General features: G+C 37.9%; 4 non-coding genes across 4 annotated transcripts; 2 read left to right on the top strand and 2 right to left on the bottom strand.

Annotated features, from left to right (window-relative positions):
• Window positions 1–3,146: 3,146 nt before the first annotated feature.
• Window positions 3,147–3,218, bottom strand: Trnap-ugg. The gene has a single exon. It is a non-coding gene; the product is annotated as a tRNA-Pro (tRNA).
• A 2,343-nt stretch (window positions 3,219–5,561) lies between these two features.
• Window positions 5,562–5,633, bottom strand: Trnap-ugg. Its single transcript has one exon. It is a non-coding gene; the product is annotated as a tRNA-Pro (tRNA).
• Window positions 5,634–6,101: 468 nt separating this feature from the next.
• Window positions 6,102–6,173, top strand: Trnap-agg. The gene has a single exon. It is a non-coding gene; the product is annotated as a tRNA-Pro (tRNA).
• A 4,895-nt stretch (window positions 6,174–11,068) lies between these two features.
• Window positions 11,069–11,140, top strand: Trnap-ugg. Its single transcript has one exon. It is a non-coding gene; the product is annotated as a tRNA-Pro (tRNA).
• Window positions 11,141–13,310: the final 2,170 nt, after the last annotated feature.

Raw genomic sequence — 13,310 nt, 5'->3', positions numbered from 1 at the left:
ATAAGTGTACTTTTTTTTTATATATGTAAATATTGTGCTGCATTTGCTCCAAGAAATTGTAGTGCAGAAATGTAAATCGGGATGAAAGCACTCAGCCGTAATGTACGTCGATACAAACTCGCAGCGCCTGTCGTTTCCGGTTTCTGTTGCTGAAGAGGAGATAATCAATCCGAAGTGCATCTATCCTCCAGTCGGATTGGGAACGCTGCGAATTGACTCACGGGTTCCAATACATGCTTCAAGTTTCTATTTACACACGTCACTGTATTTTATTTATAGTGAACCAGTGAATAGCGCAACTAATCATTGAACGATGGCGGGAATATGGATCTGTCGGTGGTGTGAGGTGGCAGCATCTGACCTTCCGATATCTGGTACTGACGTTATTCCAGGGACAAGGGAAAGGTCGATATAGCTTGGCACCAGTGACGTCGCAACTCATTTCTACAGCTGAGTTAACCGGAGCAACGTGAAGTAAAGAGGTGAATTTTAAAACAACTTTTCTTTGTCAATTTAGATATAAAATCGTAGCAACACTTCTGTCAATTCTCTACGTTTTCAGTCATCAGGAATGGCTGTGTGGTTAGTAGCTTGCTTACCAACCACATGGTTCCAAGTTCAGTCCCACTGCGAGGCACCTTGGGCAAGTATCTTCCACTATAGCTTCGGGCCGACCAAAGCGTAGTGAGTGGATTTGGTAGACGGAAACTGAAAGAATCCCGTCGTGTATATATATGTATATGTATTTATATATATGTATCTGTGTGTGTATATTTGTGTGTCTGTGTTTGTCCCCGCAACATCGTTTGACAACCGATGCTGGTGTGTTTACGTCCCCATAACTTAGCGGTTCGGCAAAAGCGTCCGATAGAATAAGTACTAGGCTTACAAAGAATAAGTCCTGGGGGCGATTTGTTCGACTAAAGGCGGTGTTCCAGCATGGCCGCAGTCAGATGACTGAAACAATTAAAAGATTCAATAAGATGTTTAATTTTTTACAGTTTTTCATGTTTGTCATGTTTTTTTCTTTTGTTTAGGGTGATGACCAAAAGTACAGATATTTCTCGTAAAACGGGGGAGATAACCCAAGTTTTTTATGGGGGTGAGATAAGCAAAAAGTACCCAAGTCTCTGCTCATGACTCTTATAGACAGCCCTAACCTAAAGAGGGAGCTATCTTCAAACGAGAGACATAACCTGAATACTTGTGGCAGAGTGAACCCAAGGGATCAGGTGGTAGCGTTAGGATGGGTGACAGATTAAGTCTATTACCTAAGTAGACTATTGTATGGATTGAACTCAGAACGTAAAGAATCGGGGCAATTTCCACAAGGTACCTGGTCCCTGTATTCAACAGTTTCCACCATTCAACAGCCCTGGGTCGGTACTTTATTTTATCGAGACCAGAAGGATGAAAAGTAGACTTCAGCGGGATTTGAACTCGTAATAACACAAAGAGCTAGAACAAATGTAGCAAGGCATCTGGACCGACGTCCTTAAAGAAAACTCCACCGCCTTGCATTGATTGGGACGTTTTTATCGATCCCAAGAGTAAAAAAAAAAAATCAGAAATGACTTTGGTACGATTTGAACTGAGAATGCCGAGAGTCGAAGCAAAAACCCGTGAGACATTATAACCGACACTCTACCGATTCTGCCACTTAGCAAGAATTCAGCTTGGTTCTCCTTCAGATGTGTTGACTTCCTATTCTGTTCTCAGTAGAAATATCTTAACTAGAGTAATGTCCATCTCAATCATCTCAACAGATTATCACACAATCTTTATTATAACTTATTAACAACTTTATTAATGAACAGTGTGAATCACCGACATTGACTGATTATAAATGAGAACTGGGGATATGAATTTAGAAGAGATAATGTGATAAGATGGATGTTAAATAGGATTCGCTGGAAACCTCACACAGCACACTACATCCGTGCTGGAACTGTCTTATACAGAAAGTAATCATTCTGCTGCTCTTTTAGTCTTTTACTAGCTTCAGTCATTTGACAGCGGCCATGCTGACGCTCCACCTTTAGTCGAACAAATTGACCCCAGGGCTTATTCTTTGTAAGCCTAGTACTTATTCTTTCGGTCTCTTTTGCCAAACCGCTAAGTTAGGGGACGTAGGCACACACCATCAGCTGTCAAATGATGGTGGTGGGGAGAAACACAGACACACAAATACATACATATATATAAATATAAATATATGTGTGTGTGTGTGTGCATACGATGGGCTTCTTCCAGTTTCCGTCCGCCAAATCCACTCACAAGGCATTGGTCGGCCCGAGGCTATGGTAGAAGACACTTGCCCAAGGTGCCACACAGCGGGACTGAACCTGGAACCAATTGGTTGAGAAGCAAACTTTTTACCACACAGCCACTCCTGCGCCTGAATATTGGTTTCAAATTTTAGCACAAGGTAAGCAAGTTTGGGGTTCGGCTAAGTCGTTTACATCGATTCCAGGGCTCAAATCATACTTATTTTATCGACTCCGAAGGATGACAGGCAAAGTCAGTCTCAGCGGAATTTGAACTCAAAACATAAAGACGAGCGAAATACCGTTAAGGGTTCTGTCCGGTGTGCTAACGTCCGTCTTTATGTTCTGTGTTCAAATTCTGACGAAGTCGACTTTTCCTTTCATCTGTTCGAGGTCGATAAAATAAGTACCAGTAGCGCACTGGGGGATCGATATAATCGACTTATCTCCTCCCCCAAAATTGCTGTCCCAGAATTTGCATTTAAGGCGGTGACATGGCGGAATCGTGAGTACACTGGCCAAAATGCTTAGCAGTATTTACTCTGACTCTTTACGTTCTAAGTTCAAATGCGGACGAGGTTGACTTTTCCTTTCCTATTTCCGATATCGATAAAATAAAGAACCCGCTGAGTATTAAGAGTCAAAGTAATCACGAAACCCTTCCCTAGCAATTGTTGGCCCTGTCCCCATATTTGAAACCAGTATTTTGTACGACATATTTTTATTAGTTACACGATTTAGATTATTATTAGTATTAATAATAGCGCTCAATTGAAATGAAAGTGGCTCAAGTTAAAAAATGAAAAAAAATTGATCGGAAATATTTTTCAAGACTATCAAGTGGAATGTACAAAATGTGGCCATGAAACAAAACACTTTGGGCTCGTCCGGGATTCGAACCCGGGACCTCTCGCACCCAAAGCGAGAATCATACCCCTAGACCAACGAGCCTTAGTACGTAAGCGTGCTTAAATTATCATTCTATAAAGAATAAGTAATAATTTTATATGTATAGTTATAACCAGAAAATAAGCTGGCATCTGAAAGAGGAGTGTTGATTTAATTAAATCAGTTGTGTTAATAAGTTTCGCAGTTATCATTTGAGGATGTTTACAGTAAAATATCACAGAAGCAGGTTAATGCGATAAAGGAGATTTTGTAATTTTTTTTTCGTGTTCTAAAGGGTTTTGAGAATCGTTTGGTAAAGAGATTCTGGGTGAAATATAAATTTTAGTGTTGCATTAGTTGAAACATATTCTAACATGATTTTGAAGCTTAACTGCAAAAATATAAAAGTTTTAAAGGGATCACACGCGATTTGAACCCAGAATCGCTCGCTAACGAAGCCCGAATCATTTCTTTGAACCAGCGAACCAACATTTAAGCGAGCCTAATTACTATTTCAAATAGCAACTATTATATTCTAACCATTACGCATACTCACATATATGATTAGGAGAGTGGTCCTCAACCATTTTTTAGTACGTTTTAGTTATCTCACCCCCATTAAAAAATTGGGTTATCTCCCCTAACTAAAAAAATCGCTTGACCCTCAATAAAGCAAAAAGAAAAAATGAAAAAATTGCTTACCAACAACATGGTTCCGGGTTCATTCCCACTGCGTGGCACCTTGGGCAAGTGTCTTGTACTATAGCTTCGGGCTGACCAAAGCCTTGTGAATCGATTTGGTAGACGGAAACTGAAAGAAGCCCATCGTATATATGTGTAGATATGTATGTCTGTGTTTGTACCCCAACATTGCTTAACAACCGATGGGGGTGTGTTTACGACCCCGTAACTTAGCGTTTCGGCAAAAGAGAGCCCGATAGAATTAGTACTGCGTTTACAAAGAATAAGTCCTGGCGTCGATTTGTTCGACTAAAGCCGGTGCACCAGTATGGCCGCAATCAAATGAGTGAAACAGACAAAAGAATGAAAGAAAATAAATTTTTAAAAAGATCTTACGTGGACCCCCACCAACAGTCATACGGATACCGCTTCAGTGCCCACTAGATTAGGGTTTACTATGATAAGCTCTTCGATAGATGGCTGAAGTCAGAGACTTCTACAATAAAATTATGTTAGAGTTTGGTTCATCCTTAGTCCTGGTTCTGCTCACTGGTAAACACCATGTTCTAATCTGACTCTATTCCCGACAAAGATTACAATTATTTTGATGTGTTTCGAACATAAGCATTGCACTAAGTCAAGAATTACTTTATTTCTAAGAAAAATCATGACCCCACAGATTGTGACAGGGCCGGCTCTTAGAATTACATAAGTAATAATAAGTAAATAATATATTGTTTATTTATTTTTGTACTTTTTGTGATCTAGTTATGTTTTAAAATATATTATATTTTTTATTAATGATTTGGTTTATGTCTATCATTGTTTGAATTGCATAATAGTGGTATTTCTCTAATTTATATATATATATATATATATATATATATATATTTGTGTGTGTGTGTGTGTGTGTAAATATCTATCTATCTATCTATCTATCTATCTATCTATCTATCTATCTATCTATCTATCTATCTATCTCTCTCTCTCTGTCTATATATATATATATATATATATATATATATATATATATATATATATATATTATATATATATATATATATGGGTACCGGACGTCACAAACCATAAACAACATGAAGTACGAAAACAAATGAGTTGAATACGCAAACAACGAGAGAAACAAATGGAAAACAGGACAAGTAACATAAAGAACGACCCTTCATCACTTGTCGGCTACCTATCTACTCCTCATTCCGAGGATTGAACGGCAATATGAGTCTTCGAAGACAGTTGGTCCACAAAAGCCAAAATAAAATTTGGGATTTATGGAGGGTTAAAGTTGGTAACAAAAACAGCACAGTGGAGGTATGCTAGGAAACCCAAGGAAAACAAACATGGAGGGACACAGTCTTTATTAAAATATCAAAACATATACTCCAATGAAATTTTTAAAATTAGCAGAGAAAAGGTACCCAAACAGAAATAAGGGCCCATCTGGGATTTGAATCGAGGATCTTTCGCACCCTGAACGAGATAAAAACTCCAGACCAACGAGGCAACCGGTGAGTTTTCAAATAAGAACTATTGAATTTTAACTGCCATACATACACACGAATTTAGATAATTACGGTCCACTATTTTTAAATTTTCGACAAATGTCTAGAGAAGAAGAATTAGCGTTTGCACAATGCGTATCAGCTTGATCATGTAATAATAAAAAGACACCCTTATGCACAAGAAAGAAGAAATAAAGCAAAAGGACTTGGGCTCGCCCGGGATTCGAACCCGGGACCTCTCGCACCCAAAGCGAGAATCATACCTCTAGACCAACGAGCCAGCTCACTAAAAATACTGCAAAGTATTAAATTGACTTGAAATTAGTTTTCGTGTTAACATAGATTATATCTGACTGTTATGTTTGAAATATGTTTAAAAATTTTTTTTTTTTCTATTTTCCGTATTATGTTTCCAAATTTGCTCTCTTTCATTGACATATTTGTCTAGTAAACACATAAATTCACTACCCACGCCTATATTAAATAGAAATCCACAACTTCTACAGATTTCGAAGAGGGAAACAGACATAAACTAATAATTCATTGACTACACAATAGTACTATAAGTAATTTTAAATTTAAGATTAAGCAAACAGCATAATAATCACGGTCTACCACACATGACGTGGCCCATTAGAAAATTATTAAATCTTGTATCTCATATAAAAATCTTTGCGTACGCATATGTATATAGGTTGAATTTAAAAAGTTGCTATTTATATTAAAATTCCTGCTTACGTCTACAGTTGGCTCGTTGGTCTAGGGGTATGATTTTCGCTTAGGGTGCGAGAGGTCCCGGGTTCAAATCCCGGACGAGCCCTAATTTTTGATTTTTTTTTTTGTGATCTCATATTTTTCAGCTAATTTTCAAAATTACAATAGGATATATTCTTTTATTCTTTACTTGTTTTGGTCATTTGACTACGGCCATGCGGGAGCACTGCCTTTTGTCGAACAAATCGACCCTAGGACTTATTCTTTGTAAGCCTTATTCTATCGGGCTCTTTTACCGAACCGCCATGTTTCGGGGACGTAAACACACGAACATCGGTTGTCAAGCGATGGTGGAGGGACACACACGCACACACACACACAAATAAACGTATATATATGACAGGCTTCTTTCAGTTTCCGTCTACCAAATCTACTCAGACGGCTTTGGTCGACCCGGGGTTGGGAACTTGTGGTTGGGAACATGTGGTTGGGAAGCAAACGTCTTACTACACAGTCACGCCTACGCCATGGTTATTTTTTTTTCTTTTTTATTCAGTGTTATTTCTAAGTACTTTAATGGTTTTCCCCATTAGAAATACGTATGTTCTACGCTCTGTAATACATCACTGATGTCATAAAACATCATGATGAGGGACGAAGTGTGCTCGTGTCTTTTATATATATATATATATATATATATATATATATATATATATATATATATGTATATATCTGTCTGTCTGTCTGTCTCTGTCTCTCTCTGTCTCTCTCTCTCTCTCTGTATATATATATATATATAACTAAATGGTAAAGAGTAAAGATTTAACGTCAAATTACTCGATTCACCCGTGGAAAAATTAGCAAAAAATAAAATAAATTAAAATAAAATAAATAATAAATAAATAAATAGAAATAAGATATCAGCAAAAAAAAAGAAAGAAAAAGCTGGGCTCGTCCGGGACCTCTCGCACCCTAAGCGAAAATCATACCCCTAGACCAACGAGCCACTTACAAATAGCGATGAAACTAAATTATTAAAAAGTAAAGATTTAACTACAAATTATCCAATTTACCCGTTGAAAGAGACTCCAAGATACTTCTTATGGTAATTAGCAGACAGGTTAATTAGTGAATTAGCAATAAATAAATAAATCTCTTATGATAAAAGGCAGATTTTCTCTGCCTCCCAAATCGTTCGTTTTTTATACAATTGTAGAATATAGAATTTCTTCAATTGGAATTTACCTATGATTTTTCCAAGTAGATTCCATTGGGTCATGGCATGTAAAGTTTTTTTCAATTTGACCCCTAATTAAGCAAAAATTCGAGAAAATTCAATATTTTACGATTTGCCTCTCTCATTTCAAGTGCTACACTTTCTCCTCCTTTCTCTTTGCAAGTGTGCAACAATTAAAGTGAAAATATTTTTTGCTAGAGGAAGATCCGCTATGGTCTTATATGCTACACCACTGGTTTTCAATTCATATTAATCAAATTAATATTCAATTTTTCACCCTTATTATGTGTGTGTGTATTAGCAATTCGTATAAAATTGCATCAATGACTTGAACTTGAATAAGTGGTTTTACATAAATGGGGATAAATTAATAGGGTTTGTTGTTATTATTATTACTGTTTGACTATTGTAATCACGTTTGTTGGTTCCTCGTCAGGGAAACGTTGTTGTGTTGCATTTGTTAAATAATTGTAAACCGTAACCCTCCCCCTTCCGGTTATTGTTTCGAAATTGAATTGTATTCCTGTTTGGGGAACTTGACAATATTTTCGCCGTCTTTACGGAAGCATTTTTGTTAAAATGCCTTCGATAGAAGAAAGTCCAAAAAGGAATTTCGCTGCAGCCGTACACTTCTATCCAAGAGGGAGGACAAGATCCAATTGATCGAAATTGCAAGAGACGGGCCTACAATTCCAGTCTGTTATATATTTTGAGTATTGTTATCACTAGCGATATCAAGATATAACTTTGTATTTTGTATTTTATGTGTAGATGTATATATATATATATAGATGTACATGTAATATGTACACATATATATATATATACTCATATATACATGCATAATATATCTACCCATACACACACACGCACACACACACAGACACACACATACATAGGGGCAGGTGTGGCTGTGTGGTAACAGACTACGTTCGAAGATACTGTACTTGATATGGGCGGTAGTGCCTTGCCGGTCTATGGCCTACCTTCAACAAACCGGGAAGGCACAAACACTCTGTCTTCACATTTGCTGCGTGAGACACGTTTTAAGGTTGACGAGCTTGCCGAGTACATAGCCGACAATGAGCCAAAGCTCCTTCCAGAACAGAAGTTCGCTTAAAACTCCGTTGTTAATTCAGTCCGGGCCAAAGCTGGGGGGATTTTTTTCCTGGACGCTCCTAGGGGCACTGGGAAAACTTTTGTCAACAAACTAATATTGGCTGAGATTAGGCGAACACAAGGCATTGCCCTAGCTGTGGCATCATCTGGAATTGCGGCTACTTTGTTGCCAGGCGGCAGGACAACTCACTCCACTTTCAAGCTTCCGCTTGACTTAGCGAAGACTGAGACACCAACTTGCAACATCAGTAACAGCTCCGATCAGGCAGAAGTCTTCAGACGATGCAAGCTTATCGTTTGGGATGAATGCACGATTGCCCACAGAGGTGCTCTTGAGGCACTAGATAGATCTCTCAGAGACATCAAACACTTTTCAGCTCCCATGGGAGGCATAACACTTCCCGTTATTCCCAAAGGGACTAGAGCTGATGCAGTAAGTGCGTGTCTTAAGTCATCCACATTGTGGCCACTGGTGAAGACTCTCAAACTTCACACCAATATGCGTGCTCATATGCGACGTAATATCACATCAGCAGCATTTTCTCACACCTTCCTTGCACTTGGCGAAGGCAAAATACCAGGGGATGAAAATGGTAATATTGCCATCGATTCCATTTGTACCATTGTTAAAACGCCTTCTGATCTCAGAGATGCAGTGTTCCCAGATCTACAAGCTAATTATCAGAATATGGATTGGCCAAAGGGCTATTCTGACCCCGAGGAATAAAACTGTTCACCATATTAATGATGAAATGCTAAAACTCATTCCCGGGGATGTCTATGTATATAAGTCTATCGATACAACTCCTGACCCAGAGGACGTCATCAACCATCCAATAGAGGTACTCAGCTCCTTTGAGCCCCCCGGACTACCACCACACATTCTCAAACTTAAAGTTGGTGCCCCTATAATGCTCATTAGAAATTTGGTTCCCCCAAAACAATGCAATGGCACACGTTTGATCGTTAAGTCCTTATCTCCCACCGTAAACTTATATCAATATTTGCCTGAATAATCATCATAATTCAGTGCAATCATTAACAGTACTTTCAAGCAATTCAGCCCCGAGCATCGCCGGGCAATTCTGCTAGTAAATAAATAAATAAATAAATAAATAAATAAAAATGAAGACAGACAAATAAAGGTACTATTTAAGAAGAGCGGTCCCGGTGCGCGTACTCACGCATCCGCGCTAGCTAGTCGTAACTAGTCGATTGTTACTTTGTGTTTTATTTACTTTGCTAGGTAGTCGTTGTAGGATCGACTAGTCCCGACTAGCTAGCGCGGATGCGCGAGTACGCGAGTGCGTGAACCGGGACCTCTCGCACCCTAAGAGAAAAATTATACCCCTAGACAAACGAGCCGCTTACGAGGATGGTGAAATTAAATTACTGGCGTTCCTTCGTTTTAACTCGACTAAACCTTAACAAGACCTCGGTTGTTTCCGTGACAACTCGACAATTCACTTCGGATATCTTCGTGACCTCCGAAAATTTTCGGATTTTACATACACACATGAAGCAGGTAAGAACAAATATGCAAAGCTTTTTGCTGGTATAATTTCTTTATATCTATATTCCACAACACATAAATACATAAAAACAGAACACACACACTGTCACGGAAGTCACGAAGATATCCGAAGTGAATTGTTGAGTTGTCACGGAAACAACCGAGGTCTTGTTATGATTTTATCAAGTTAAAACGAAGGAACGCCAAATTACTTACAGTAAAGATTAAACTTCAAGTTACATATAAACACGCACACACGCGAGCAGTGATACGCTCATAAACACTTATAGCCACAACAAACGTCGATCCTTACATACTCCTCTCTATCATTAAAAGACAACGTAATGCACCACGTCATTGTGTGCTTAGAGCGAAGTATTATGCCGTCGGTCAATGGCTGTTGCTGTAATTTCTGTCTTAATTAAATGATCTTGTGGAGAATTGCTTGGTAGACACGTGGACAATGGATCTGTGAGTAGACTTGGCGAATACTTAAGTATCTCAATTGAACTACACAGATTTGGAGACGTAGTACACATAAATAAAATTTAAGAAGAGTGGTCCCGGTGCGCGCACTCGCGTACTCGCGCATCCGCACTAGCTAGTCGTGACTAGTCGATCCTATAACGACTACCTAGCGCGAGTACGCGTATGCAAATTAAAAGATGGGTTTTCTTTTTAAACAAATAGGTTTTATTTATACAAAATAAATAATTTTTTACACAAAGTAAATAATTTTTTTAAACAAAGTAAATAAAACACAAAAAGACAAAGTAAATTTTAAAAAAATTACTTATGTTGTTTAGAAAAAATTATTTACTTTGTTTAAAAAATTATTTACTTTGTGTAAAAAAAAACCCTATTTGTTAAAAAAAAAACATCTATTAATTTGCATACGCGCACACGCGCTAGATGGTCATTGTAGGATCGACTAGTCACGACGAGCAAGCGCAGATGCGCGAGTTCGCGCACCGGGACCACTCTTCTTAAATAGTACCATAAATGAATAACTAAAATAAACAAGATGAAAAATAAACAAACAGAAAACAACAGCGACAAGCAAAAAGTATTTGCAATGGTGTTTTGCAATAATTTTTCGTATATTTAGAGAACGGTGTTCTTTGTACGGTTTGGCTCGTTGGTCTAGGGGTATGATTCTCGCTTTGGGTGCGAGAGGTCCCGGATTCGAATTCCGGACGAGCCCGAGTGCAACATTTCTTTTTGCCGCATAGGAAATTCTTCTAGTTGTTCCATTCGTTTGACTGCGGCCATGCTGGAACATCGCCCTGTAGGTTTTTAGTCTAGCAAATCTACTCTAGGACTTATTTCTTAGGCCTAGTATTTATTCTATCGGTTTCTTAGGACGCAAACACACCAACACTGGTTTTCAAGCTGCGATGGGGGGACAAACACAGACACAATGACGCACACATTTATGTATATTCGATATGCTGCTTTCAGTTTCAGTTTACCAAATCCACTCTCAATACTTTGGTCGGCCCGAGGCTGCAATAGAAGACACTTGCCCACGCAGTGGGACTGAAACTGGTTGCGATGGAAGCTTCTTACCACACAGCCACGCCTATTTGTTTTATATATATCTACGAGCAAACATTTAAACCAAATTTTCTCAAAACAACTTCTCTGACTGTCCCATAGGCCTCCCCTTTGAGAAACACTGATTTAACCTAAATTTGAGACACCAGCAAAAGAAGAAATAAAGATAGACTTTTTTCTATTCCAAAGAAAAACGATTTTATCCACACAAATATGCAACCGAAGAGTGTAAAGTACCAGTAAGTACATCGCAACAGCTGATATACTTGCGCTTACAAATGCACGTTACCACGGCTTTATCGATCGTATTCTCACCTGGAATCGATTTTTGTAATTTTTTCAAGATTTATACATTCCCTGATACCGTCGGTATCTACATATCAAATTTGAGCTCAATCGGATGGAAGATGCCCGAGATCCTAGAAGACACACACACAGACAGACAGAACGGATTTTATATAATAGACAACTGAGTTGGAATACATTTTTTCGTTTATTCATTCGTTTTTTTTTCTTTTCTTTCTTAGTACATTTTCCTACTTTAAGATGCTACTGACACGCGTGATGCCCCAGAAAATTTAATTTATTAAAATTGCAATCTCAGTATGGTCGCCTTTCCGATGTTTGAAAAATTCGAAAGAATAATAGTATTAAAATACATCGAGCAACCGTCATCTAAATGATTAATTGTAAGAAATTAGAAAGAAGAGCATAAGGAACAGTCTACTGAGCTGCAAGGAGCTCTAGTCGACTGTTCCTACTAGCTGTTAAATTATGCACATCTCATATCGTCAAGGACTGGAGACCCGACTGTGTCTGTTCGTTACTATATAAGCATCTAAAACAAAGAGTCTCAAAGTTTTTGGGCGACATAATACCTTCAGTGACCCCACCCCTATTTTTATGTATAAATATTCTATATTTTACTAATTTATATGTAATATGGATCATTTGATATTTAATATAATATTATATAATTTGTATACAATACTATAATAATATTATAAGTTCATAGCGTCCACCAATCCACTGCCCTCCTACCAACGCCTCCTTTTTCTCTAACGGCCCTTCCTCTTAGGCACCAGCGCCCACCTGGACTGTGTCAATGCCCACCGGGGAGGGGGAGGGTAGCGACCACTTTGAGAACCTATGATTTAAAGCAATGAGTAGAATATAACAACATGATACGAAGATATATTTTCTTGCAATGCATAACAATGGAATGAGATAATATATTTTCAAAATTAAAACATGACATAATATGAATTTTAAAATTAGTGTTAAAAAATGAATATCAAAACTAGTAAAAAAAAGGATTTGGGCTCGTCCGGGATTTGAACCCGGGACCTCTCGCACCCTAAGCGAAAATCATACGTCTTGACGAACGTGCCACTTGCAAATAACCATGGAACTCAGCTACAAGGAATGAAGATTTAACGTCAAATTACCCGTGTCACCTCCTGTAAAGAGACTCCAAGATACTGTTTATGGAAATTAACAAACATATTATTTGTGAATTGGCAAAAAAAGCAAAATCAAATAATAATAAAATAAAACAAAAAAATAAAAAATAAGCAAAAATAAAATGTCAGAAAAATGAAAGAAATTGGGCTCGTTCGGGATTTGAACCCAGCACCTCTCGTACCGATCAAACCATTAGAACAATGAGCCACTCACAAATAACGGCGAAATTAAATTACATTTAACTTCAGTCTTGAGCCAATGCCTATTTTTTTACATAAATTTCCCTACCATATATACTGTTCTACTTGGCATAAAACTTTATCAATCTTGGTACTTCTGGCTCTCATTTTTTA

The sequence above is a fragment of the Octopus sinensis genome, linkage group LG1 (genome assembly GCF_006345805.1).
Source record: "Octopus sinensis linkage group LG1, ASM634580v1, whole genome shotgun sequence".
Classification (NCBI taxonomy): Eukaryota; Metazoa; Mollusca; class Cephalopoda; order Octopoda; family Octopodidae; genus Octopus; species Octopus sinensis.
This window is presented reverse-complemented; position numbering and strand designations above follow the sequence as displayed.